The sequence below is a fragment of the Pogona vitticeps genome, chromosome 6 (genome assembly GCF_051106095.1).
Source record: "Pogona vitticeps strain Pit_001003342236 chromosome 6, PviZW2.1, whole genome shotgun sequence".
NCBI classification, from domain to species: Eukaryota; Metazoa; Chordata; class Lepidosauria; order Squamata; family Agamidae; genus Pogona; species Pogona vitticeps.
In genome coordinates this window covers 55,901,772-55,926,469 of record NC_135788.1, presented here as the reverse complement: position 1 = coordinate 55,926,469, position 24,698 = coordinate 55,901,772, and the positions used below count along the sequence as shown (strand labels likewise).

The 24,698-nt window shown below is 43.3% G+C and overlaps 1 long non-coding RNA gene across 1 annotated transcript in view; it reads left to right on the top strand.

The window, feature by feature from the left end:
- The window catches only part of LOC144583525 (uncharacterized), a 359,409-nt gene extending 351,070 nt beyond the window's left edge, over positions 1 to 8,339 (top strand). The window contains exon 2 of the long non-coding RNA XR_013537348.1: positions 3,435 to 8,339. This is a non-coding gene — a long non-coding RNA (uncharacterized LOC144583525). The remainder of the gene's footprint in view (positions 1 to 3,434) is intronic.
- Positions 8,340 to 24,698: the final 16,359 nt, after the last annotated feature.

The following is a 24,698-nucleotide window of genomic DNA, read 5'->3' as shown; positions in this document are numbered from 1 at the left end:
AGCAGTTTTATTCTCTTTTACCTGGAGAACTGAAATATTTAGTCAGGGACAAGAAACCCCGAAATTTACAAGAGGCAGGGGAGGTTGCTGATTTTATTTCCCAGATTAGGAAACCCAGCTCTACTGAGGGAAAAGTTATGAGGAAGGCTTGGGAGGACACAAATAAGTATCCCAGGGGACAATTTAAGAACCAGCAGGTCAGGGGCCATTTTGTGGGCAGGCCTTCAGATCAGAACCAAGCCAGAAACCAAAATCTGGAGGGAAAAGGAGTTAAGGGTGCTGGAAATGACCAATTGAACTTTAGGACTTGTTTCCGGTGTGGGGAGAAAGGCCACATTGCGTCCCAGTGTGGTAGAAAGAATTTGGGCCACAAAATGGAAATTTAAGTAAGCCTAAAGCTGTATACTGTATGCAGCAGGAAAAGGTTAATCCACCAAGGGAGGAGTTAGTCACCATTGGCGAAGAAGCAGTCATTTTGCCTGTGGCTGAGATACCCATTAGGTACCAGGGATGGGAAGGACCTTGAAGAATTGGAATTTCTTCACAGGTGCCAGCAGCAGTTTTAATTGGAAATGACCTCTCTGAGCATGTAAAGAGGGTTTTAGTTATAACACGTTCCCAACAAGAGAAAGCAGAGGCAGCTGAGGAAGGAAGTGACAGTCAGAGGAAGGGAATGCCTGACAGTATGAACTCAGCTGAGATATTTCAACTTAATATTCCCCAAAGCAATACGTTCAGTCAGGAACAGAAAGCAGATTCCACACTGAAACAATGCTTTGAGAACGCTTCTGAATTAAGGTTAATCCCTGAGAGACCTGAAAGGTTCCACCTTGAACAGGGCTTGTTGTGCAGAGAGGCTTTAAGGAACCCCAAGAAAGGGGGGGGGGAGATCTTCAAAGACAGTTAGTGGTTCCTTTGAAATATCGCCAGCAAATATTAGAAAGGGGACACTCAGATGTATTTTCTGCTCATCTAGGCATTAATAAAACCAAGCAAAGAATAAAACAAAATTTCTACAGGCCTGAGATGGGAAGGCAGATTAAAAATTTCTGTCAGAGTTGTGATGTTTGTCAAAGACAGGGTAATAGTAATGATAAAACCAAAGCAAAGCTATGCCCTTTACCAGAAATTTCTACCCCATTCCAACGCATTGGCGTGGATATTATAGGACCATTGCCTAGAGTCACCCAAAGGGGGAACAGATTTATTCTGACCATTGTGGACCATGCCACACGATACCCAGAGGCCATTCCTCTGAGGAATATTGAGACTCATACTGTGGCTGGAAGGGAGGGGGAAAACAAGGTATAACCCTGATGATGTCAAAGTTAGCCCTGTGCTTTCCCCTGAGCAACAAAACAGATTGAGGGCCTTGCTTAGGGAGATACCAGCAGGTTCCTTTCAGCAAGCCAGGGTTGGCCCAGGGAGTGGTGCACAAAATTGATACTGGAGATGCACCCCCACCAGCTGTTACTCCTTGTAGTGCTACTGACCTAACGCGCAAGAAGAGTGCAGATAGTATCCAGTGGACCAGCAGCTGCGAGGAGGCATTCGCGAAGCTGACGGGGACAGTGATGACCAATCCAGTCATAAGAGCTCCAGATTGCCAGCGCGAGTTCACCATCGTCACCGATGTGTCCAACACCGGGTTAAGAGCCGTGCTGAGCCAGAAGGACAACGACGGAGAACATCATCTCGTGACGTACCTGAGCGAAAATCTACAGGCGGGCGAAGAACAGCTTTGTAGTGGTGAGGGAGAGTGTCTTGCAATTCTTCATTCACTTTGCAAGCTTGGGCCATATGTTTGGGGAGGACATTTTGTCTTGTATACCGACCATTCCCCACTATTGTGGTTAAGGACTATCAAAGCCAACAACAGCAAGCTGATGAGATGGGCTTTGATCCTGCAGGACTTTGATTTTGAGGTTCGAGTAATTAAAGGGACTCAGAACTGTGCTGCAGATGCCCTCTCTAGAAGACCAGAAGGCTGAAGAAGAAAAGAATGGACTCTTAGCATGGTGAAAGTGATAAAAGTTTGTTGTACATGTACCCACTGATATGTGTTATTTGTTATGTAAGCAGAATAAATTGATTGTAAGTATTTTTAAATGTTGTAGTCTATTATTAAGCATATATAGGAATGAACTTTGAAAATGTTAATGGATGTAGTGGAATAACATACAGGTAAGAGGTTTACTTAATGTTTATGCAAATGTTTATTAAATGTAATAGTGTTATTAGAATAAATGTATTGCTCCTCGTTGTTCATGAGAGAAAAGCACTTTAGCTTTCCCCCATGAAACAACTTGTTAAGGGGGGAGGTATTGTAACATACAGCTCTGCTCTCACCTGTCCATCACAGCTGGGCAGGGGAACATCAGCCAATGAGAGGACGGAGGGTGGTGCAGAAGGGGGAGGAGCTGGATTATATAAGGGGTGTGTGTGATGTGTGAGGGAGAGTTTTTGGAGTTTGGGAGATGAGAGAAATTGTTTGAGAGAGTGAGATAGATCTGTGAGAGTTAGTCAGTGTGGGAAAAGTCTGTGTGAGGTACATTAAATGAGAAACCTGATTTACTACCTGTGATTTACTCCTTTTTATTTTGTCAAATCAATAAACACAGTTTTTGTTTTAAAAGAAACACTTGTCCTTTCTGAGTATTAAGGATAGGTTGGTGGCAGCAGTTTGAAGTAGAGTAGTGAGCACTCTGGGAGGCCTGAGTTGATAGAGGCTTCAGAGTGGCCCGCTACAGTCATCTTTTAAGATTTTAAATAGTTCCACTGGAATGCCATCAACCTCCACTGGCCTTGTTGGCCCACTTGACTTCACTCTCCAGGATGTCTGGCTCAAGGTCATTGGCAACACTATCTGGGTTGTATGGGACATCCAGATCTTTCTGGTATAATTCCTCTGTGTATTCTTGCCACCTCTTCTTGATGTCTTCTGCTTCTGTTAGGTCCCTCCCATTTTTATCCTTTATAATGTTCATCTTTGCACAAAATATTCCTTTAATATCTCCGATTTTCCTGAACAGATCTCTGGTTTTTCCCTTTCTATTATTTTCCTCTATTTCTTTGCACTGTTCATTTAAGAAGGCCCTCTTCTCTCTCCTTGCTATTCTTTGGAAGTCTGCATTCAACTTTCCCTATCTCCCTTGTATTTTGTTTCCCTTCTCTTCTCTGCTATTTGTAAGGCCTCATTGGACAGCCACTTTGCTTTCTTGCATTTCCTTTTCTTTGGGATGGTTTTTGTTGCTGCCTCCTGTACAATGTTACGAGCCTCCATCCATAGTTCTTCAGGCACTCTGTCCACCAAATCGAGTTCCTTAAATCTGTTCTTCACTTCCACTGTGTATTCATAAGGGATTTGGTTTAGGTTATACAAGATTTTTATCAAAATTTATACAAGGGTAATAGTGCATCGAAAGAAGATATAGAAACTTATATTAAGGAAAATGTTAAGAGTAAAATATCAGAGAATGATAAAAAAGATTTAGATAAAGAGATAAAAGAGGAAGAGATTACAGAGATTATTAATAAACTAAAATATGGTAAAACTCCAGGTTTTGATGGATTAGGTTCTGAATACTATAAAACTTTTAAATCAATATTGATCCCTAAACTAAAAGTGCTTTATAATGAAATATTGGAAGGAGAAAGAATACCAGATTCATGGAAACATTCACTGATAACTCTTATCCCAAAACCTAATAAAGACTTAACAGACCAAAGTTCATATAGACCTATTTCTCTATTAAATCAAGACGCAAAGATATTTACAGCAATACTTGCAAATAGAACTAATAAATTTATTACAAAATATATCAAAGAAGATCAGAATGGTTTTTTGAAAGGTAGGCAAATGGAAAACTTAACTAGGAGGGTCTTGATTATTATACATACTATAGAAAAAATAAATTGAAGGCAGGCATTTTATCATTAGACATATTTAAAGCATTTGACTGCGTGGAATGGCCAACACTAAAGATCTTGTTAAAGGATTGGGGTTTTGGAAAGAAGTTTAGGGGGATAATAGATCAATTATATTTAGAGAATACCTCTGTAGTAATAGTTAACGGTGGGATGATGGAACAAATAGGTCTAGGCCGAGGCACTAGACAAGGTTGCCCTCTCTCTCCAGTTCTGTTTTGCTTGGTTATTGAAATGTTGGCAAATGTAATTAGGAATGACGACTTAATTGAAGGTATGGGAGAAAATAAGAAAACAAAGATTAATTTATTTGCGGATGATTCCATATTGACAGTGAAAAATCTGTCAGAATGTATAGATAAATTTAAAACCCACTTAGAAAAATTTGGAAAAATAACTGGATTAAGCATAAATTGGCAAAAAATCTGAATTAATGTTGTTTAATTATAGTAGAACGAAACAAGAAAGGTTTGCTGAAAACATAATTTTAAAATACATAAAACAAACAAATATTTAGGAATAGATTTAGCAAAAAATATTCAAAAAATAAAGCAGTATAATTATAAAAAACTAAAGGAAGTGATTAATAAGAAATTACAGGAATATGGTAAATTTAAGTTATCTTGGTTTGGAAAGATTGCATTGATAAAAATGAAAATTCTACCAAAATTAATTTTATATTTAAAATGTTACCAATGCAGTTAACAGAGGATGATTTGAAATATTGGCAAGGAATAGTTAACAAATATTGTAATGAAGGGAAGAAATCTAGAATAAATAAAAAGTATTGGTATAAAACAACAAAAAAGGTGGTATAGGTTTACCAAATACAGTGGTGCCTCGCATAGCAATTGCTCCATAGAGCGATGAAATCGCTTACTGAGGGACTTTTTGCGATCGCAAAAGCGATCGCTTTACAATGGTCCCTATGGGGTTTTTTCACTTTGCGATGATTGCGGGGAAGCGATCATCACAAAGCCCCATTTTCCAGTAAAAGGAGGGTGGAGAGAGAGAAGAACTGGAAGCCACCGCCGGTAGCACATGGAAGTAAAAAAGAAAGAAGGAAATGCCTTTTTTCCCTTTCGCCCCCCCCTCCCTTCTTGACAGGGTTTGGGTGTTCCCTCTCTCCTCCACTCATCCCCGCAGCCCTGGTCCGCAACTGGCCAGGAAGGCAGGCAGGCCCCGGTCCTCCTGCTCCAAGGACATGTGTACCAGCAGCGGCCCAGAGGAGGGAGAGCGGAAGGAAGGAATGAAAGCAGGCAGGCAAGGAGGTCAAGGGAGGCAGCGAGGCCCATGTGGCGACAGCGGCCGGGTGCCTTGCGAGCACGCAGAAGAGAGACAGGACGGGGAAAGGGGAGGGGGGAGAGAGAGAAAGGCCAGCCGGATTCTTTCCCCCCTACTCCTTCCGCACGCATCCTACCCTATCTGACCCGCCAAGCACATGGGGCTCGCCCGGATCGCAGAGGCTGACGCCGATCCCGAGGGCCGGCGCAGCAGCAGGCAGACGTGGGTGGGAGCCAGGAGGAGGAGGAGGAGGTGGCCAACCCAGCCACCAGCGGCCCTGGGCAGGGCAGGGCCGGGCCCAGAGCGAGAGGAAGCAAAAGGCTGGAAGAGGCAAGCACGTGGGCGCCGGCAGAGACCGGCGGGCTTTAGGGCCTAAACAAAAATAAGGGGGGAAGAGAAGGAGGAGGAGGAGGAAGCAGGATTGGGTGGCAGGGAGGAGACGGCCGGGCATTGGCTGAGAAGCAGGAGGAGGAGAAGGAAGCAGGATTGGGTGGCGGGGAAGAGACAGCCGGGCATTGGCTGAGGAGCAACCCCATGTGTATGTTGGGGTGAGAGAGAAACACCCGCACCCACCTACCCCACGAGGGGCTCCGGCCTCCCTCCTTCCCATCGCGGGCGGCTGCCTGCAAAAAAGAGGCTGTGCTGCCGGGGGGGGGGGGAGAAAAATCTCAGCCGGACAGTCGAGGAGCCCTGGGGTTTTTTTCCACCTAAGGTTGGGAAATCCCTCGATTTCACCAGAGATTCCCTCTCGCCGAACTGGCCCCAGATCGGCGGAACTGGTTTGTTTTAAACAGAGCCAAGGGGGTGGGAAGATTTGGGGGAGATCAGGAGCATGAAGCCATCCCGGGTCCTATGGCCGCCCGCTGGGTTTTCGCCCACTGAAAATGGCTGCCCCTATGGAGGATCTTCACTTTAAGGTGAGTTTTCAAGCCCATAGGAACACATTAATCGCTTTTTAATGCATTTCTATGGGCTTTTTAATTTCTCTTAGCGATGAAATCACTTAGTGAGGGTTTTCCAGCACGGATTAACCTCGTTAAGTGAGGCACCACTGTATAAGAAACTATTATTTAGCTAACCAATTGAGGTTCATTGATGAAATAATATATAATCCGGAAGGGCTAATTTGGTGGGAAATGGAATCATCAGAATTACAAGGAAAGATAGAAAAATATTTATTTGGTAAATGCAAGAAAGATAAAATAAGTGAAATTAATAATCCTTTTTTAAAGACATTGTTAAATATATGGTATAAGTATAAAAAGAATTTATGTTCATCTTACTCTCCATTTGGATTAGTGACAGAAATAGAAAATTTTCCTACCAATATGAAAGTGTATGCGGATTTATTTAAAGAAAAAAATGATTAGATTGAAAGACTGGTTGTATAAAATGAGATCGATAGATCAAATGAAACAAATATTTCAAAACAAGACTATTAGGTGGTTGAATTATGTACAACTAGAAAGATGGACTAAGGAATGGGTAAATAAATATAATAAAGGTAGGACTTCCGGCTTGACGTCGCGACGAGACAGCAGGAGGAGGACAGAGCTCTGTCCCCCGGGCTGAATTCTGACCTTGTTTGGGACACCATAGGGTGTTGGAACCACCCTGGAGGGGTGGTGAACTGGGGGGGAAGCCTGTTGATCACGGGGGGGCGGCAGCCACCCCCGTTCGATCCAGGAAACTCCCTAATCAGCCAACGGGCAGAAACATGCAGCCTCGGCTCGCTTGCAAGTCGTCGGCAGCCGGCTAAGAAGCAACAATCAGCATCTGGCATCGCTGTTTACCATTGGTGAGATTTTTATAACTAATTGCTTATACCCCTGGAGGAAATAATTCCTATATATGGAAAAAAATAATTGCTATCTCATCTCAGAAACTATAAAGCGGCAAAAAATCTGGTGTGAGGGATAGCTGATGGAAAGGAAATAACTTTTAAAAATACATTTTAAGAATATTACAGTTTGGCGTTGTGAAGCTTGAGAAACTTTCCTGTGAGTTATACTTGATAAATCTGGACTCTGTTTTGACTACCTGAAGTCTTTTGGCATGGAGCCTAGGAGCGGTGACCTTGAGCACTCTGCTGTTATTTCCTTTTGACTTTCTTTGTGCCAGGCTGGAAAATTAACCCTAAAGTGGACTTTTAAGGCCATCAGGCCGTGGATACAAATATTGCACCCTACCCTGGTATTTTGAGGGTTCAAATTTGGTTCGGGCCTATTTAGCCAAAGCGGACTTTTTGAAATGACTCTGGAAACTGAATATTTGTTTATAACCATTTGGGCAGCTGAAACAGAATGGCACAACAAGGACAATTTTGGAATGAAATAAAATCTACCCTTCAGACAATAATGAGATCTCATTATCAAGAGGCCAAATTATCCAATCAACATCAGAAGAACTATAGTTCGCAAGCAACAGGGAACAACAAAGAAGGAAATGGGAGTATCTCAGATGATGTATGCCAATGAAAGCAGCAGCTGGAGGAAGTTAATCTAAGAGAAATATCAGTCTTGGACCAGAGGAGAGTACTAGGGGAAGACAAAGGGAAAAAAACAGCAAAATTAACCAAAAAAAGCCTGGAAGACCCATTGAAGATAGACCAAGCACATAAAGAGTTAGTGGACATAAATCAGATCTACAAAATGGTTTCAGAGGACATGAAAGATGACAGAATGCTTAGAGACACAGAAATATTAAATGACAAAAGAGAAATTAGAGAGGGAATTACCTAGAAAGATGAAAAAAGGGAAAACAAGGAAGGGCCCCTTAATATTGAAAACATGTATATATTTATCATCTGGAACTGTAAAAGGGTATATTCTGTATATTAAAAAGGAGAACTAAACTGAAATAAGGGAGCCCTAATCAGGGTAAAGATGTAATATGGTGGTTTTTTATTTTAGGTAAACTAAACTAGATATAAAGCTGGGTCATGGATCTGGAACCACTTTCAATAAGAATGTTATTAGAAGACCTTGAGAATTTTATATAATATGAGAGTAATATTATGATAGTAGTCATATTATATACTAAAATTTGTATATGAATGGTTTGAATGTTTGAAAGATGTTTGGAATTTGGGGGGATAACCGGGAAGACACTGAGATGTAAAAAACAAATAATTGTAAGCAAAACATGTAACACGATGTTTGACAAGCACAAAACAATGTAGATAGATTGAAAAACCAATAAAATGTTTATTTAAAAAATATAATAAAGGTAGAGAACATACAAAGTATGAACAATTTCTATTCTCATATGAGGACATTCAGATGACTGACTCAATAAAAGGTACAGTGAGTAAAATCTATTCACTTCTTAATTTAGAGGAAGAAGAAAGTGAGAAAGAGGGATTGAAAATAGTGTGGGAACAAGATATTGGAAAAAGAATAAATGAAGAAGAATGGAGGAAGATATGGAAAATGAGGGTTTTAAGATTTATGTCGGTAAGAATAAAGGAAAATTTCTTTAAACTTAGTTTAAGATGGTATTTAACACCGGTAAAATTAAACAAAATTAATACTAATCATCCAAATGTCTGCTGGAAATGTGAGAAAGAAGTTGGTACATACAGTGGTGCCTCACTTAGCGATGTTAATCCATTCCGGAAAAAACATCGCTAAGTGATTTAATCGTTAAGCAATTTTTAAAAGCCCATAGAAATGCATTAAAACGCATTTAATACGTTCCTGTGGGCTTCAAAACTAACCTTAAGTGAACATCCTCCATAGGGGCGGCCATTTTTGGTTCCTCTTAAGGGAGGCAAAACAGCGGGTGACCATTTTGAAACCGCCTATCAGCTGTTCAAGAAAAGTTCCTAGACCCTTTTTAAACTTTGCATTGCAAAAGCGAGAAGGAGCAATGTTCTCATCTGCTCTCCTTGTCGAGGGAGCTATTTCTTCTCTCTCTTTTTTTCTCTCCTGCCTGCCTGAGCCCACCACTGCTTTCCTCCACTGAGTGTGTGGTGTGTGTGTTTGCGCGCGTGCGTGCACGTGTGTGTGTGAGTGCACGTTCCCCTTCCCCTTGCCCCAACGGAGCCCAAGGCCAGACGGCCGGGATTGGACGCCAAGGGCTCTGAGCTCCACCCACTTGAGCCTGGCTTGGGAGAGAGCGAGAAGGAAGGGAAGGGAAAAAAAGAGGGAAGGCAGGGGAGGCGAGGAGAGCGGGGCCACGCTCCCTGCGCTGCCTAGTCTGGAGTGGGAGCCTGGCAGCGGCGGAGCAGCAGCAGCAGGAACAGGAGCAGCCACGACTGGAGCCTGCTGGTCTGAGGAGTCAGCCCCGGAGCTCTCTTTGCTCCGTGGGTGCACGTTCCCCTTCCCCTCGCCCCAACGGAGCCCAAGGCTGGATGGCCGGGATTGGCTGCCAAGGGCCCTGAGCTCTGCCCGCTTGAAAGAGAGCGAGACAGCGAGAAGGAAGGGAAGGGAAAAAAAGAGAAGGCAGGGGAGGCAAGGAGAGAAGAGCGGGGTGGCGCTACCTGCGCTGCCTAGTCTGGAGTGGGAGCCTGGCAGTGGCGGAGCAGCTGCCACCGGAGCCTGCTGGTCTGAGGAGGAGTCAGCCCCGGAGCCCTCTCTGCTCCTTTAAGGCAAGGCAGGCGGGGGGCTTGCAAGAGGCACCCCTCGCGATTAGGAGGGGAGGACAGACTCCGGGCTAGAATGTGAAAGGGGGAAGCCGGCGGAGGAGAGAGCGGCCGGTGGTGGTGGTGGGGACTCCCAGTGGAGGCTGGGCTTCCACGGGATCCCTTGGCCGGGATGAGAGGCTCTCCCTTAGCTCCCCGCCGGGTGGATCCTCCCACCTCCTCCCGGACGTGCAAGGGTCGCTTTGCCATGATCGCAAAGCGATTTATCCCCATAGAGGCCATCGCTAACCTATCGCTCTGGCGATGGCCAAAACCCCATCGTTAAGCGATTTCATCGTTAAACGGAGCGATCGGTAAGCGAGGCACCACTGTACTTTCATATGTGGTGGGAATGCATTTCCTTTTCTTTGGGATGGTTTTTGTTGCTGCCTCCTGTACAATGTTACGAGCCTCCATCCATAGTTCTTCAGGCACTCTGTCCACCAAATTGAGTTCCTTAAATCTGTTCTTCACTTCCACTGTGTATTCATAAGGGATTTGGTTTAGGTTATACCTGACTAGCCCAGTGGTTTTTCCTACTCTCTTAAGCTTGAATTTTGCTATAAGACGCTGACGATCAGAGCCACAATCAGCTCCAGGTCTTGTTTTTGCTGACTGTATAGAGCTTCTCCATCTTTGGTTGCAGAGAATATAATCAATCTAATTTCAGTATCAGAATTGTCGTATCTTGTGTTAACGTCATTAGAGTTCATGCACTAAACCACACACATTTTCAGGAATTTCTGTCTGAGCTAAATATTGCCTGTGAAGATATTATGTACTACACAGAAGTCTGTTGGCTGAGTCTAGGGAGTTTTCAAATGTTTTTATGATTTACTTCCACAGGTTTCTGCTTTTCTGCTTTCAAAAAACAAAGAAGTACCAGAGCTAAAAGATGCTGAATGGAAATGGCACCTTGCCTTTCTGACAGAAGTAACAGAACTACTCAACAGTTTCAGTGTGGAACTTCAAGGAAAGGGGAAGCTCATCAGTGATATGTATTGACATGTGAAAGCATTTGAAGTAAAATTAGACATCCTCACTAGACAAGTGAAGGAGGAAAACTGCCATGTCCCCACAAATCAAAAACTGTTGGTGGAAAAAACTGCAGTTGCATTCCCAAACAAAACATGTGTGGATTCACTGGACATGTTGCAAAAGCAGTTTCAAAGTTGATTTAAATAGCTTCATCTCCATGAACAGGACATACAGCTTTTCCAGAACCCATTTTCTGTTGACATTTAAATTGTTGATCTGATTTACCTAATGGAAGTGGCCGAACTACAGAATCATTATTCCCTCAAAGATGCATTCACGTCAAGCAGCCTTACTAATTTCTATTCATCTCTCCCCTCTGAGACATATCTTAATCTCAGAAACCATGCAGTCAAAATGGCAACCATCTTTGGCAGCACCTATGTCTGTGAACAGACTTTTTCTCGAATGAAACATCTGAAATCTACAACACTGGAAAAATTGACAATGGACTGGTGCGTACCAAACAGGGTTGCTTGAATTTATTTGTTTGTTTCGTTATTTGTTTGACTTATATGCCACCCACACGACCCAAAGGTCTCTGGGCGGCTTACAACAATAGAAAAGATAAACAATTAAATACAATTACAATGCATACTCTAAAAATTGCCATCAGGACCACAGTTGATATTATTTCAATTAAAAGCCTTCTGGAACAGGAAAGTTTTGACCTGGCACTGAAATGTCATCAGCGCCAGCGCCAGAGGAATCTCAATTGAGATGGTGTTCCATAGTCTGGGGGTAGCTGCTGAAAAGGCCCTTTGTCTACAAGCCATCCCTCTTACCTCCTTGAGGACCCCTGGCTAGATCTTAACTGCCAGGTAGGTTCATATGGAAGGAGGCGGTCCTTCAGGTATATTGGGCCCAAGCCATTTAGGGCTTTATATGACAAAACAAGCACTTTGAATTGGCCCCTGGCAGCAACTGCTAGCCAATGTAATTGTCACACACACCCAGTTCCCGTTTGTTCTTCTACACACCCAGGTTCACTTTTGGGCATGACATGTATTTTCACCTTTTTTCGCTGCCAGCAGTAGATTTCTTTCATCCACAATGTAAATTATTTCACTCAAACACTGGCTGCCAACAATTGAAAGTTTTTTTTATTAAAGTTACAGATGTTCTTCATTTATTTACTCAGAATTACAATCATTGAAATGTACTCTTTTTTTTATTTATTTGCCATTTAACCAACTTGTGTATTCAGTAATAAAAATAGTAAAATCATGAAATAATGGATAATATCGCATTGATTCAGTATGCTAATACACTATTAAGCAGTAAAAATAAGCACTCTGTGTATGCTCAAGAACTCTGTGATACACAACTTCAGAAAAACATGAACAAATCAGACTTTCACCACTTTAACCAACTTCCATTTCTGAATCAGCACAATACATTCTGGACAAACTGAGCAATCACTGCTTTTCTGCCAGGCATGTGTTGAATAACAAAATCATATTCTTGCAATCTGATACTCCAATGCAACAATCTTGGATAATGCACTTTCTGTCTATGTAACCATGTCAAAGTATTCTTGTTTGTCTGAAAAACCACTTTCTGAACATGAATGTACAGTCAACCCTCGACTTACAAACGGCTCGAGTTACAAACATTTCGACTTACAAACCACTCTGATAGAAAAATATTGACTCGACTTGCACACTTAGATTCGAGTTACAAACCAAAAAAAATGTGTTTGAGGTGGGGAAAGCATGAAGTTTGAACTTTCAGTTAACCGTTGGCCAGTGAAGAGGGTGCTTATCTGCTTCCTCGCTCTTCCCAGTGTTTTGAGAGTGGATTTGGAGACAGTCTTCAGACTGCCTGGTACTGCTGGTATTGCCTGGTACAGTGCGGTACGGACTGTATTTTTATTTTTTGGCGCTTTTTTAATTTTTGATTTTTGGATTTTTAAAAGGTGTTCCCTCCCTCCTTTGCTGCCCCCCCTTTCCCCAAAAGGTGCTTGTATTGGCTTGTCTTGATTTAAAAGGTGCTTTTCAAGGTGGTTGTCTGAAAGGTGCTTGGTTTTTTCCAGAAGGTACTTGTCTTGGCTGAAAATGTGCTTTTCAGGGTGTTCTGTTGAAAAGGTGTCTGTTCCCTCCTTCTCTACCTCATTTCTTTCCTTTTTTTTAACCTAAGTCATCTTAGGTTAAAAGGAAAGAAAGAAAGAAATTCCGCCCCTAGTGGTAGGAACGGATTAACCGGCTTTGCCTTAGTTCCTATGGGAAATGCCCCTCAACCTAAGAACCAAAAACAGCCGGAACAGATTAATTGGTTTTCAGTGCATTCCTATGGGAAATGCTGATTCGACTTACAAACTTTTCGACTTACAAACTGCCTTCCAATACGGATTAAGTTTGTAAGTTGAGACCCCACTGTATGGTTTAAAAAGATGAGCTGCCCACAAAATTGCATAGGCTGCTCTGGACCCTCTACTTAAGGAATTAATCCGTATTGGAATGGTGGCTGCAAGTCGAAAAGTCTGTAAGTCGAATCTCCATTGACCTACAATGCACTGAAAACCGATTAATCCCATAACCAGTGGTTTTTATTCTATTTTTATTCAATTTTGGTTTTTTTCTGGTCTGTAAGTCGATTCTCTGGCTGCAAGTCGAATCTAAATTTTGCAGCCAGAGAAGTCTGTAACTCGAAAAGTATGTAAGTCGAGCCGTCTGTATGTCGAGGGTCCACTGTAATTTAAGGAAGGATTACCAGGATGGAATAACATAAGAAAGGAAAAATAAGAGAGTTGACTGGAGGGAAGGCCTGCTTGGATAACCAAGTTTTTAACAGCTTGTGGAGCGTCCTACGCTACTCACCAAGTCAAAACAAAACAAAAACAGCACGCGGAATCATCGCACCGCTGCCCACCATGTAAGTACTAACAAAAACACAGCTCGTGGATCTGATCCCACGCTGCGACCATGTGAGTGATCAGCTCTCCTAAGAGATGCTTGACCATACGGACAGAGAGTAATTAGAAGCCTGTGCCCCCTCATTCAGCTAGGTTGAGTCCTGGTAACCTCAGCCAAGGGCTGCCCCAAAACTTCTACTTACAAGTCTGCCCTAAAAAGATACTTCAGCAACCTTAGAAAATTTCAAAAAAATAAAAAAATAAAAACACATGAGCTATGTAGTCACTGTGCTCAACAGGGTAGGACTCAGTAGTGTAAATGTGGCCAAATTTCCCCCTCAGAGTAATACTAAGACAGCTATACTATTCAAGAGGCCAATTGATTTTTATAATTATTATTTTATTAAAAAAGATATAAAGATTTACAAAATAAAGTCAGTTTAATGCATAAGCATTTTTACCATTTTCAAGGCTTGATACAAAATAGAAATGAAGCAATAATTCTCTTTAAATACAAAAACACTAAAAATCTTTTAAAAATCTCTAAAAAGCTCTATTAGGGTGGGCAAGAGGCATAAAGCCCCCCTTTCTCCCAAGTCTCCCTACATCTCTATCAGTCCTTTGCCTGCACTGCCCAGCAGGCAAAAAGACCTAGAAAAACTATAATGGAAAAGTAGTCCAAAAAGGTCAAGGAAAAATGGAATGAAAGAATGAATGAATGAATACTGTCCATAGTTAAAGTTTCTTTTTCAAGCTTCGCTGAAACCCCCTTCTTCTTCATCTCTCACGCTGTCACGCAATCAAGGCACGAGGTCTGGTAAACAGTTCCTCCTTATCTTCTTCTCTTCTCATGGGAACAGGTGTCCTTAGCACATCTGCAGCTCCACCATAACAAATACCCAGTCTTCTTATCTAGGAATGTTCTCTTCAGGCCTACAAGAAAACATTCCCACACCCTCTGGAATATACACTGTCAGCATACAGATATCATTTATACAGAGAACCAATATGGGATCCATTTTACATTGTTCACTACTACATATCCCATCTTCAGTACAAGATTTAAACCACATAAACCAATCCATAATAGCAAGCTTGGCCAGAGACGATAAGGGCCAAGACATAACATCAGGAAGATGGTCAACAACAACTGCACATCCCATGAGAAAAGGAGGTGGAGAGTAGAGAGACAGTCCTTCGTCCTGATTGGTTTACATCAGTGGAGAGTGAAGAAGAAGGGTGTTTCCAGCATGGAAAGAAAAATGGATGGATAGTGACAGAGAGAGACTTGATTTTTGACTTGGATTTTTAGAATGATTTTTGATTTGGATTTTTGAATGGACTTTGGAGTTCCTATTGCTAATTTTTAGGATGTAGTTCATAGCAAGGATATAGAGAAGGGGGGCTAAGCCTTGCCTACCTTTCAAGCTATTTTAGAGTTTGTTATTTTATTTTTATAGCTGGAATTTGTTATAGTTCTAACTATACTATAAACTATACTATAGTTTGTATTTAGTTTTTTTTGCTTGCCAAGAACATTGTTCCTGGCTTTGTGTTGCCTAACCTGTTGCGCCTTGCATGCTATAAATGTTCAATTATGTCAGAAAACTGAGATTTCGTCTTATACTGAGCATGTGCTACTGCTGGTAAATGGGATCAGGTTAAGCTTTATGTTACCGTTCTTTTGCATAACCTAAAGTATATAAGGAAAACCAGTGGTTAAATAGTTTAATTCCACTATTTATCCTCCACACAACTAAAAGGGACCTCTCAATGCAGTGCCAAATCAGACAAACCATTTCTAACTTAATATAGGCTTGAGCTGTAGCTGGGCAGAGTTGCTCAACAATTTCATCTGTCATTGAGACATTTCTATAAGCATGGGGAGGAGGTGGATGAAAGGAAATGTAAAATTTATGTAGTGTGGTATAGGTCTTATCACTGGCTGATAATGGTCTATATGTACTTGACTTAAATTTATGGTACACAAATTTTTGGTACATAAACTAGAGTACACAAACCTTTAATTCTCCCCATTTGTTAATGACAGTGGTAATGGTTCTTAATGCCACTGTTGACTGCTATTCACTTTACATGGTTCAAATGTTATTCTGTTATAGTTTATTAAATATTTTATTACACTATTTGGTTCAGAATATTTTTTCCTGTTTTCCTCCTCTAAAAACTAAGGTCAGGTTCGTCTTATGGAGCAAAAAGTACAGTACAGTCATGCCTTGCTTTACGATTGCCCTGCATTACGATGAAACCACATTACGACAATCTTTTTGTCGTATCGCAAAACGATGATCTAAAATGGGTTTTTTTTCACTTTGCAATGATCAGTTCCCTGCTTCGGGAACTGATTCTTCGCAAAACGATGATTTTAGAACAGCTGATTGGCAGTTTCAAAATGGCCACCGGGTAAACAACATGGCTCCCTGCTGTTTTCTGGGATGGATTCCTCGCAAGACAGGCAGTTAAAACGGCTGCCCTATGGAGGATCTTCGCTGGATGGTGAGTTTTGACCCCACTGGAATGCATTGAAGAGTTTTCAATGTGTTTCAATGGGTTTTTTTTCGCTTTACGATATTTTCACTTAACAATGATTTTCCTGGAATGGATTATCACCGTTAAGCGAGGCACCACTGTAATTACCTTGAGCATTACTTGTTTGCAGCTATGTTTTGCAAGTATTATGCTCCTTGTTCTCCCTACTTGCTACACCATAATAAGTAACAGAAAAGACATTCCAAGCACCCTTAAAGAATCTTATGCTCTCCCTGCTGCTAAATCTATTACAAAAGAAAAAGGATCCTTTCCCCCATTTCAAAACAAAATACCGTCAGAAGCCTCAAAACTCTTACCTTGTGAGAAGACAAGGGTATTCTGATAGTCTAATGTTTTCAAACAGAAAAACAAAGTTCACTTGACGACTCAATAGTGAGAGAGGGTGACAAGCAGGTCATTGCCCTGATTCAGGAGGAGTGATGTAGCCCTGGACAAGTGATGGTGGAGAACAACCTCAAATTCTCCATTTGCTACTTTGTTTCTCTCTATTTGTGTTTTCTGTATGTGTGAAACAGTAATACATATTCCTCCCCAAAAACACACTCCTGTTATGACTTGAGATCCAAGATAAACACAACAGTGGTGAGTTCCATAATTTAATTTATTGAAAAACATCTGCTTACAGTACATGAAATTAAGTGCATTAAACAGAAGATTCCAAATATGGATCAATATGGTTTTTGGAATTCTTCAGAACTTGGCCCAAAGAGACTGGATTCGTGTGCTCAACTTTAGAAATTGGTGCGAGGAGTCTGAAATTGGCTGCTGGACTTGGTCTGAAAGTGGCCCATGGAAATTTCAATTGGCTGCTGTACCTGGTAAGAATTTGACCCAAACAGGCTGGAATCGGGTACTGGACTTGGTCAGAACTTGGTCCGACGAGACTGGAATCGGCTGCTAGACTTGCTTAGAACTTAGCCCGAGCAGGCTGGAATCAGCAGCCTGATTTTAGAACATGCCCTGAGGAGGCTGGAATCAGCTGCTGGAGTTTAGAACGTGGCTTGAGATGGCTGGAATCAGCTGGTGGACTTTAGAACTTTGCCCGAGGAGGCTGAAATTGTCTTCTGGACTTTAGAACTTTGCCCGAGGAGGCTGAAATTGTCTTCTGGACTTTAGAACTTGGCCCAAAGAGGCTGGAATTGGCTGCTGGACTTGGTCAGAACTTGGCCCAACAGGTTGGAATTGGCTTTTGGAATTGTTCAGAAATTAGCTGAAGGAGTCTGAATTCGGCTACTGAATTTTAGAATTTCACACAAGGAGGCTGGAATTGGCTGCTTGTACCTGATCAGAAATTAGCCTGTGGAGGGTGGAATCGGCTCCTGGATTTTAGAATTTGGCCCAAGGAGGCTTGCAGGACTTGGTCAGAACTTGGCCCGATGAAGCTGGAATTGGCTACTGGATGTGTTTAGAACTTGGCACAGGCAGGCTGGAAACAGCTTTCTGACTTTAGAACATAGTTTGAGGACCTGGAATTGGCTGCTTTGTCAGAATTTGACCGAAGGAGGCTACAAATGGTTGCTGGACTTTAGAACATGGCCTGAGGTAGTTGGAATCGGCTGGTGGACTTTATAACCTGGTCCAAGAAAGCTAGAAATAGATGGCTGTACATTTGGACTTGCCCAGAGGAGGCTAGAACGATCTGCAGAACTTAGTCAGAACGTGTCCCGAGGATTCTGGAATTGGCTGCTGGATATGGTCAGAACTTGGCTACAAGAGGATGGAATCTGCTGTTGGATTTTAGAACTTTTCCTAAGGAGGCTTGAATTGGCTTTTGAATTTTTTTAGAAATTGGCCTGAGGAGGCTGGGATCATTGGCTGGACTTGAGAATATGGTCCAAGGAGGCTGGAATCGGCTGCTGGACTTTAGAAGCTCAGCCGAGGAGGCTGAAATTGTCTGCTGGATGTAGTCAGAACATGGCCCGAGGAGGCTGGAATTGGCTGCAAGAATTAAGAACTTGGCCTGAGGACGCTGGAATATCCTTTTAGAATTGTTCCGAACTTGACCGCAGGAGCCTGGAATCATCTGTTGGAAATGGTCAGAACTTGGCCTAACAGGTTGGAATCAGCTGCTGCCTTTGGTCATAACTTGAACCAAGGAGGCTAAAATCGGCTACTGCACTTTAGAATATGGCCCGAGGATGCTCGAATTGGCTGCTAGACTGAAAAAGCTCACCCAAGGATGCTGAAATTGGCTGCTGGATGAAGTCAGAACTTGACCTGAGGAGGCTGGATTCGGCTGCTGGACCTGGTTACAGATTGGCCCGTGCAGGTGGGAATGAGCTTCAGATCTTAGTCAGAACATTGCCTGAGGAATTTGGAATCAGCTGCTGGAGTTTACAAGTTGACCCAAGGAGGCTGGATTCAGCCATTGGACTTTAGAACTTTGCTAAAGCAGAATGGAATTGGCTTCCTGACTTTAGAACGTGGCCTGAGTGGGCTGGAACCAGATGCTGGACTTTGCCAGAATTTGGCCCCAGGAGACTGGAATCAAATGCTGGACTTTAGAACAGTGGTTCTTAACCTTTTTGAAAGAAACAACCCCCCCTTGAGCAATTGAGGAAGTTATAATTGCCCTCCTCCCTGTGGCGGCAGCAGCCATCGCCACCACACTGCCACTGCAAGGAGGGCGGTGATTATAACTTCCTCAGTGGCTTGGGTCTCGCTTCTTTCTGCCTTCGCCTCCCCCCACCGCCACATACTCAGAGACTAAGTGACGGCTTCCACTTGGCTTTTGGGGCACCCCTGGAGTCACCGGCGCCTAAGGGGGAAGATTGCCACCACCTAGGCCATGGCAGTGGAGAGAGGGGCGTGGTGGGAAGGACGGTGGCTGTCCTTGGGGCTTGGCTTTCCCTGAGCAGCGCCGTTGGGAGGGAAGAAAAAAGTGGGGGAGAGACACAAGGCTGGGCTGAGGGAAGGGAAGGGAAGGGAAGGCGAACTGTTGCTGGCTGCCTTGCCCACCCGCCTGGGGGCTTCAGCCCCACCTCAGGATGGGGAGCCCACCATGACTAAGCAAGCAAAGGCCAGGCATTGGCCGAGAAGGGAAGGAGGGAGGCCGCTTGGCCAGCCAACTCCCACCCTTGCCCTCCTTGGGTGTTTGGATCCCAGGGGTCAGTGTCTTAGGGAGGGAGGTGACTGTCCTGCTGTGAGGGACACTTTTCCATCCCCCCAGCCTGTGGACCACCCCACCTCGACGCACCCATGAGGACAAGGCTGTGCCCTTGGCGCAGGCATTGGGGGTGATGGGTCCAACTCTCCCTAAAGATGGAGGCCTTGTTGAAGTCAGTCCTTTGTGGGGCTGGACATTCAGAAGAGGTGGTGGGGAGGGATGGTGGGGTTAGTTTCCCTTTGGTCTCTTCATGGGGAGATCGCTATGCTATCTGCCAGATGCTGGGGATGGGAGCCTGAGTCCCGAAAAAGTACCTTTTCAGATTCCCGCCCATCATCCAATACACAATTGTGCTGTGAGGAAAGGGGCGGCTCACCCGAAACAATGGCCACCAATCGGAGCTCATAGGCCACACGGTGGTCCTGGTCCAGAGGCCCCTCGATGCACAGAAAAGAGACGCCACCATTGCCGCTCGAGGGTCCCAACAAGAAGGCACTCTCACTGCCCTGAAGACTTAGCATCACACCGCCGGCCTTTCTCTCCATCCAGGTCCCAGACGGATACATGGGCCACGTAGTCCCCCAGCAGCACGGTGGTGGCACTCAGTCATCCCCTTCTGTTCCTTCACCCCTGCGTCACCCCTTTTGCTTCCTCGCCCCCCTGAAAAAAAATCACCCCCTGAGTTAGATGATGAGAGAGTCTGAAATATGAAGTCAAGTCAGTTAGAGAGTCAGGAGTTAAAGGAGGCAGTTGAGAGTGTGGAACTTAGAGTTAAGAGTGAAACAAGTTATTACCAAACCACTAAATAATTTAAAGTCTTTGAAGAATCTGTTTATATGAACTGTATCCAATAAACCTGTTTTCTTAAAAGTTTACACTTAGCATGGACCTCAATCTTTCTAAGTAAACATCATTGACAGAGATCAACTGGTGGCAGCATGAAAAGGGAACATGTCGTGGGCCTCAGGCTAGTGAAATAATCTGAGAACATCACATCACAGGTATGGCCTGGTTTCGCTGAACTGGCCTGACCTGATTAATGTAGTGAGCACGCTGAAGCCTCTACCAACTCAGGCCTCCAGGAGTGCTCACTCTTCTTCTTCAGTTGCTGCCACCAATCTTATCCAATATTTAAAAAGACAAGTGTTGTTTCAAAACAAAAACTTGTTTATTGGTTTAACAAAATAAAGTAAGTAAATCAGAACATGTTAATCAAGGTCTCTCACTCACTGACACACACAGACTCTTCCCTCACTGACTATTTGGCTCACAGGCCCATAGACACACTCATCACTAACTCTCACAAAATCTCTCTCTAATCTCCGTCAAATCTTACACCGCTTTATATATTCCAGCTCCTCCCCCTTCTGCACCACCTTCCATCCCCTCATTGGCTGATGTTCCACTGCCCAGCTGTGATGGACAGGTGAGGGCAGGGCTGAATGCCACATACCTCCCCCCTTAAGTTGTTTCATGGGGAAAAGCTAAAGTGCTTTACCCTCATGAACAACGAGCTTGACAAAATTACATTATCCTGACAATACCTTCACACTTACCAAACATTTACATAAACATTAATTACACATCTTACCTGCATGTTATATTTCAACCTTACACTCTTTGGCAGTTCCATTATATACATTAACACTTCAAATGTTTATTCAGGCGCATACTTAATAACAAACTATAACATTTAAAAATACGTATAATTTCTTTTGAATACACAACATATAACATTTCTCAATGTGTACATTAACCTTTTATTACTTTCACCATTATATGAGTCCATTCATTTCTTCTCTAGTCTTCTGGTCTTCTTGAGAGGGCATCCGCAGCACCATTCTGAGTCCCTTTAATTACTCGACCCTCAAAATCAAAGTCCTGCAGGATCAAGGCCCATCTCATCAGCTTGCTGTTGTTAGCTTTGATAGTTCTTAACCATAATAATGGGGAATGGTCAGTACACAAGACAAAATGTCTTCCCCAAATATATGGCTTAAGTTTCTGAACAGTGTACACGATAGCAAGACACTCTTTTTCGTTGGTAGAAAGATGTCTCTCGCCTGCCTGCAGCTTTTTGCTCAGGTACGCCACTGGATGAAGTTCTCCGTTGTCGTCACTCTGGCACAGCATGGCACCTAACCATGCATTGGTGAAGATGGTAAGCTCACACTGGAAATCCAGAGCTCTTAAGACTGGGTTGGTCATCAACACCTCCTTCAGCTTCCCGAACGCCTCCTCACAGCTGCTGGTTCACTGGATACTATCAGCACTTTTCTTGCGTGTTAAGTCAGATAAGGGAGCGGCTATTTCACTGAATCTGGGAATAAACCGTCTATAATAGCCAAGTAACCCTAGAAAAGATCTGACCTTTTTCTTGGTGGTTGGTTTAGGCCAGTTACTAATAGCTTCCACTTTGGCTGCTAGGGGTTTGATTCTACCTTCACCTACTACATGACCTAAATACTTCAGCTCAGGGCTACCCAGCTGGCATTTGCACGCTTTCACTGTTAGCCCAGTTGCTTTCACTCTTTGCAGCACTGTCTCTAAGTGATAAAGGTGATCTTTCCAGGAGTGACTAAAGATCCCTATATCATCTATGTAAGCCACTGTGAAGTCGCTAAGCCCTTGTAAAGTTTTGTCCATAAGTCTCTGGAATGTTGCTGGTGAGTTTCTTAATCCAAAACTCAGGACACGGAACTCATATAAACCAAAAGGGCTACAGAAGGCTGTCTTCTCCTGATCTTTGGGGTCAATTCTCACTTGCCAAAATCCTTTTGTTAGATCTAGGCAGGATATGTATTGACATCCCCCTATGGCAGGGGTTTTAAACTCAATTTACTTGGGGGCCGCTAGAGACAGAGTGTGGGTGAGGCTGGGCCGCATCAGATTTTCTGCCAAGCGGAGCAAGAGCCTGAGGAAGCCGCCCAGGAGTTTCCTTAGCTGACAGACAGGTGGGCTGGCTGGCAGGCTGCAGTTCTGGATGGAGAGTGCAAGAGGTGCTGTCTCGGGAGAGAGCTGGCGAGCGAGGTGAGGCTTTTTTTTACTCTTGACAGCAGAGGATGTGTGGGCGCTTTGGGGGGCAGGCAAGGCGAGGGCCACAAACTATCATCTGGGGGGCCGCAAATGGCCCCCGGGCCGCATGTTTGAGACCCCTGCCCTATGGTCTCTATTAGGTTGTCTAATCTGGGCATCAGATATGCATCCGGCTTGGTTACGTGGTTCAGCTTCCTATAGTCCACACAAAATCAAATGCTGCCATCCGACTTGTCAACCAGAACTATAGGAGCAGCCCAAGGGCTGGATGAAGGAACAATGGTGTTTTCTTTCAACATAACATCTAGCTCCTTGCGCACCTTATCAACATATGGCCCAGTAACTCTATAAGGAGTAACTGCTTGTGGGGGTGCATCTCCGGTATCAATCTTGTGCACCACTCCCTTGGCTAACCCTGGTTTGCTAGAGAAAACCTGTTGGTACTTCATAACCAAGACCCTCAATTCACTTTGTTGCTCATGGGAAAGTAAAGGGCTAATTCTGGCATCTTCAGGGTTATATCTAGCTTTCCCCCTCCCTTCCCAATATGGTAAGTCATGTTTCTCATTGTCTGCTTCCTTCATGGCAAACAGCACTCTGTTCTCCTCCCTATAATAGGGTTTGATCATATTTACATGGACCACCCTCCTGCCTGGTTCCCCATCTTCCTTAATGATATAATTAATTTTGTTCATTTTGGCAATTATTCTGAATGGTTCTGCCCAATTTAGTTGCAATTTGTTCCCTTTGAGAGGTCTTAGCACAAGTACCTCATCTCCAGGATTGAAATTTCTTTCTCTGGCTTTCTTATCATACCAGACTTTTTGCTTATTTTGCTGCCCTTGTAATTTTTCAGCAGCCAGCTCTAAATTTCTTTTCAAAGTGTTCATCAGGTTGTCTAAATATGATATCACATTCTCAGGATCAGATTCTTGTATTTTCTCCCAACTTTGTCTGAGTAAGTCAAGGGGTCCTCTCACTTTTCTCCCAAACAGCAACTCAAAAGTTTTATCATGGCTATTCCCCTGCCTTTGGCAAACATCACATTTTTGATAGAAATCTTTTATCTGCTTTCCCATCTCAGGCCAGTAGAAATTCTGTGATAGTCTTTGGTTTTGGAAATGCCTAGATGAGCAGAAAATACATCTGAGTGTCCCCTTTCTATTATTTTCTGGCGATATTTCAAAGGAACCACTAACTGTTTTTGCAGATTTCCCCTCCTTTCCTGGGGTTCACCAAAGACTCCCTGTACAATAAGTCCTTCTCAATAAGAAACCTTTCAGGTCTTTCAGGGGTTAACTGTTCTTCAGAAATGTTCTCAAAGCAGCATTTCAGAGTGGAATCTGCTTTTTGTTCCTGGGTGAATGTATTGCTTTGGAGACTATTAAGTTGAATTATCTCGGCTGAGTCATTACTGTCAGTCATTCCCTGCATATGACTTTCATTTTCTTCCTCAGCTGTCCCTGCATTCTCTTGTTGGGAACGAGTAAGAACTAAAACCCTCTTTACATGCTCAGAGAGGTCAATTCCAATCAAAACTGCTGCTGGCAATTGTGAAGAAATCCCAATTCTCCAATGTCCTTCCCATCCTTGATATCTAATAGGTATCTCAGCCACTGGAAGAATGACAGCTTCTTCTCCAATTCCCTTAACAGACATGTTTTCCCCTTTCAAAATGTATTTCTAAGGGACTATATCAGGGTGACATAGGGTTACTTGTGAGCACGAGTCCTTCAGAGCCATGTATTTATTGTTAAAGACATAAATATTGTCTCCAGAAAATTTAAATTCCTGGTCCGTTTTAATTAAATAACAATGCCTAATCTCTGCCAGAGGAAAATCAGGTTCTCTATTTTCAGCTTGTGTAGGGAGCTCAGCTTGTGTTGCCATGGCGCCTAACCCCTCCCTCTGAGTATTAACCTGTTCCTGCTGCACACAGTATACAGCTTTAGGCCTAGGTGAATTTCCTTTTCGTGGCCCTGTCAGAAAAGGCAAGCTTCGGAAGAAACTGCTTTTCCACGGAACAGAGAGGGTCCGGAATGATCAGCTCCTTATCAGGCAAAACTGGGTCCTGTAATTTTACCCTAGGGCAGCTGAAACATTCTTTCTCCCAAGTCTGATCCGATTTAACAAAGATCAAAACACTTACAGGAGTTCTAGGATATCTAATCATCCTCTTTAATATGTAGGACCCCAAATTGGTAGTATGAACGTGGCCTGACTAAACACATCAATTTAAAGTAGCCAATTAACTATTGTAGCTT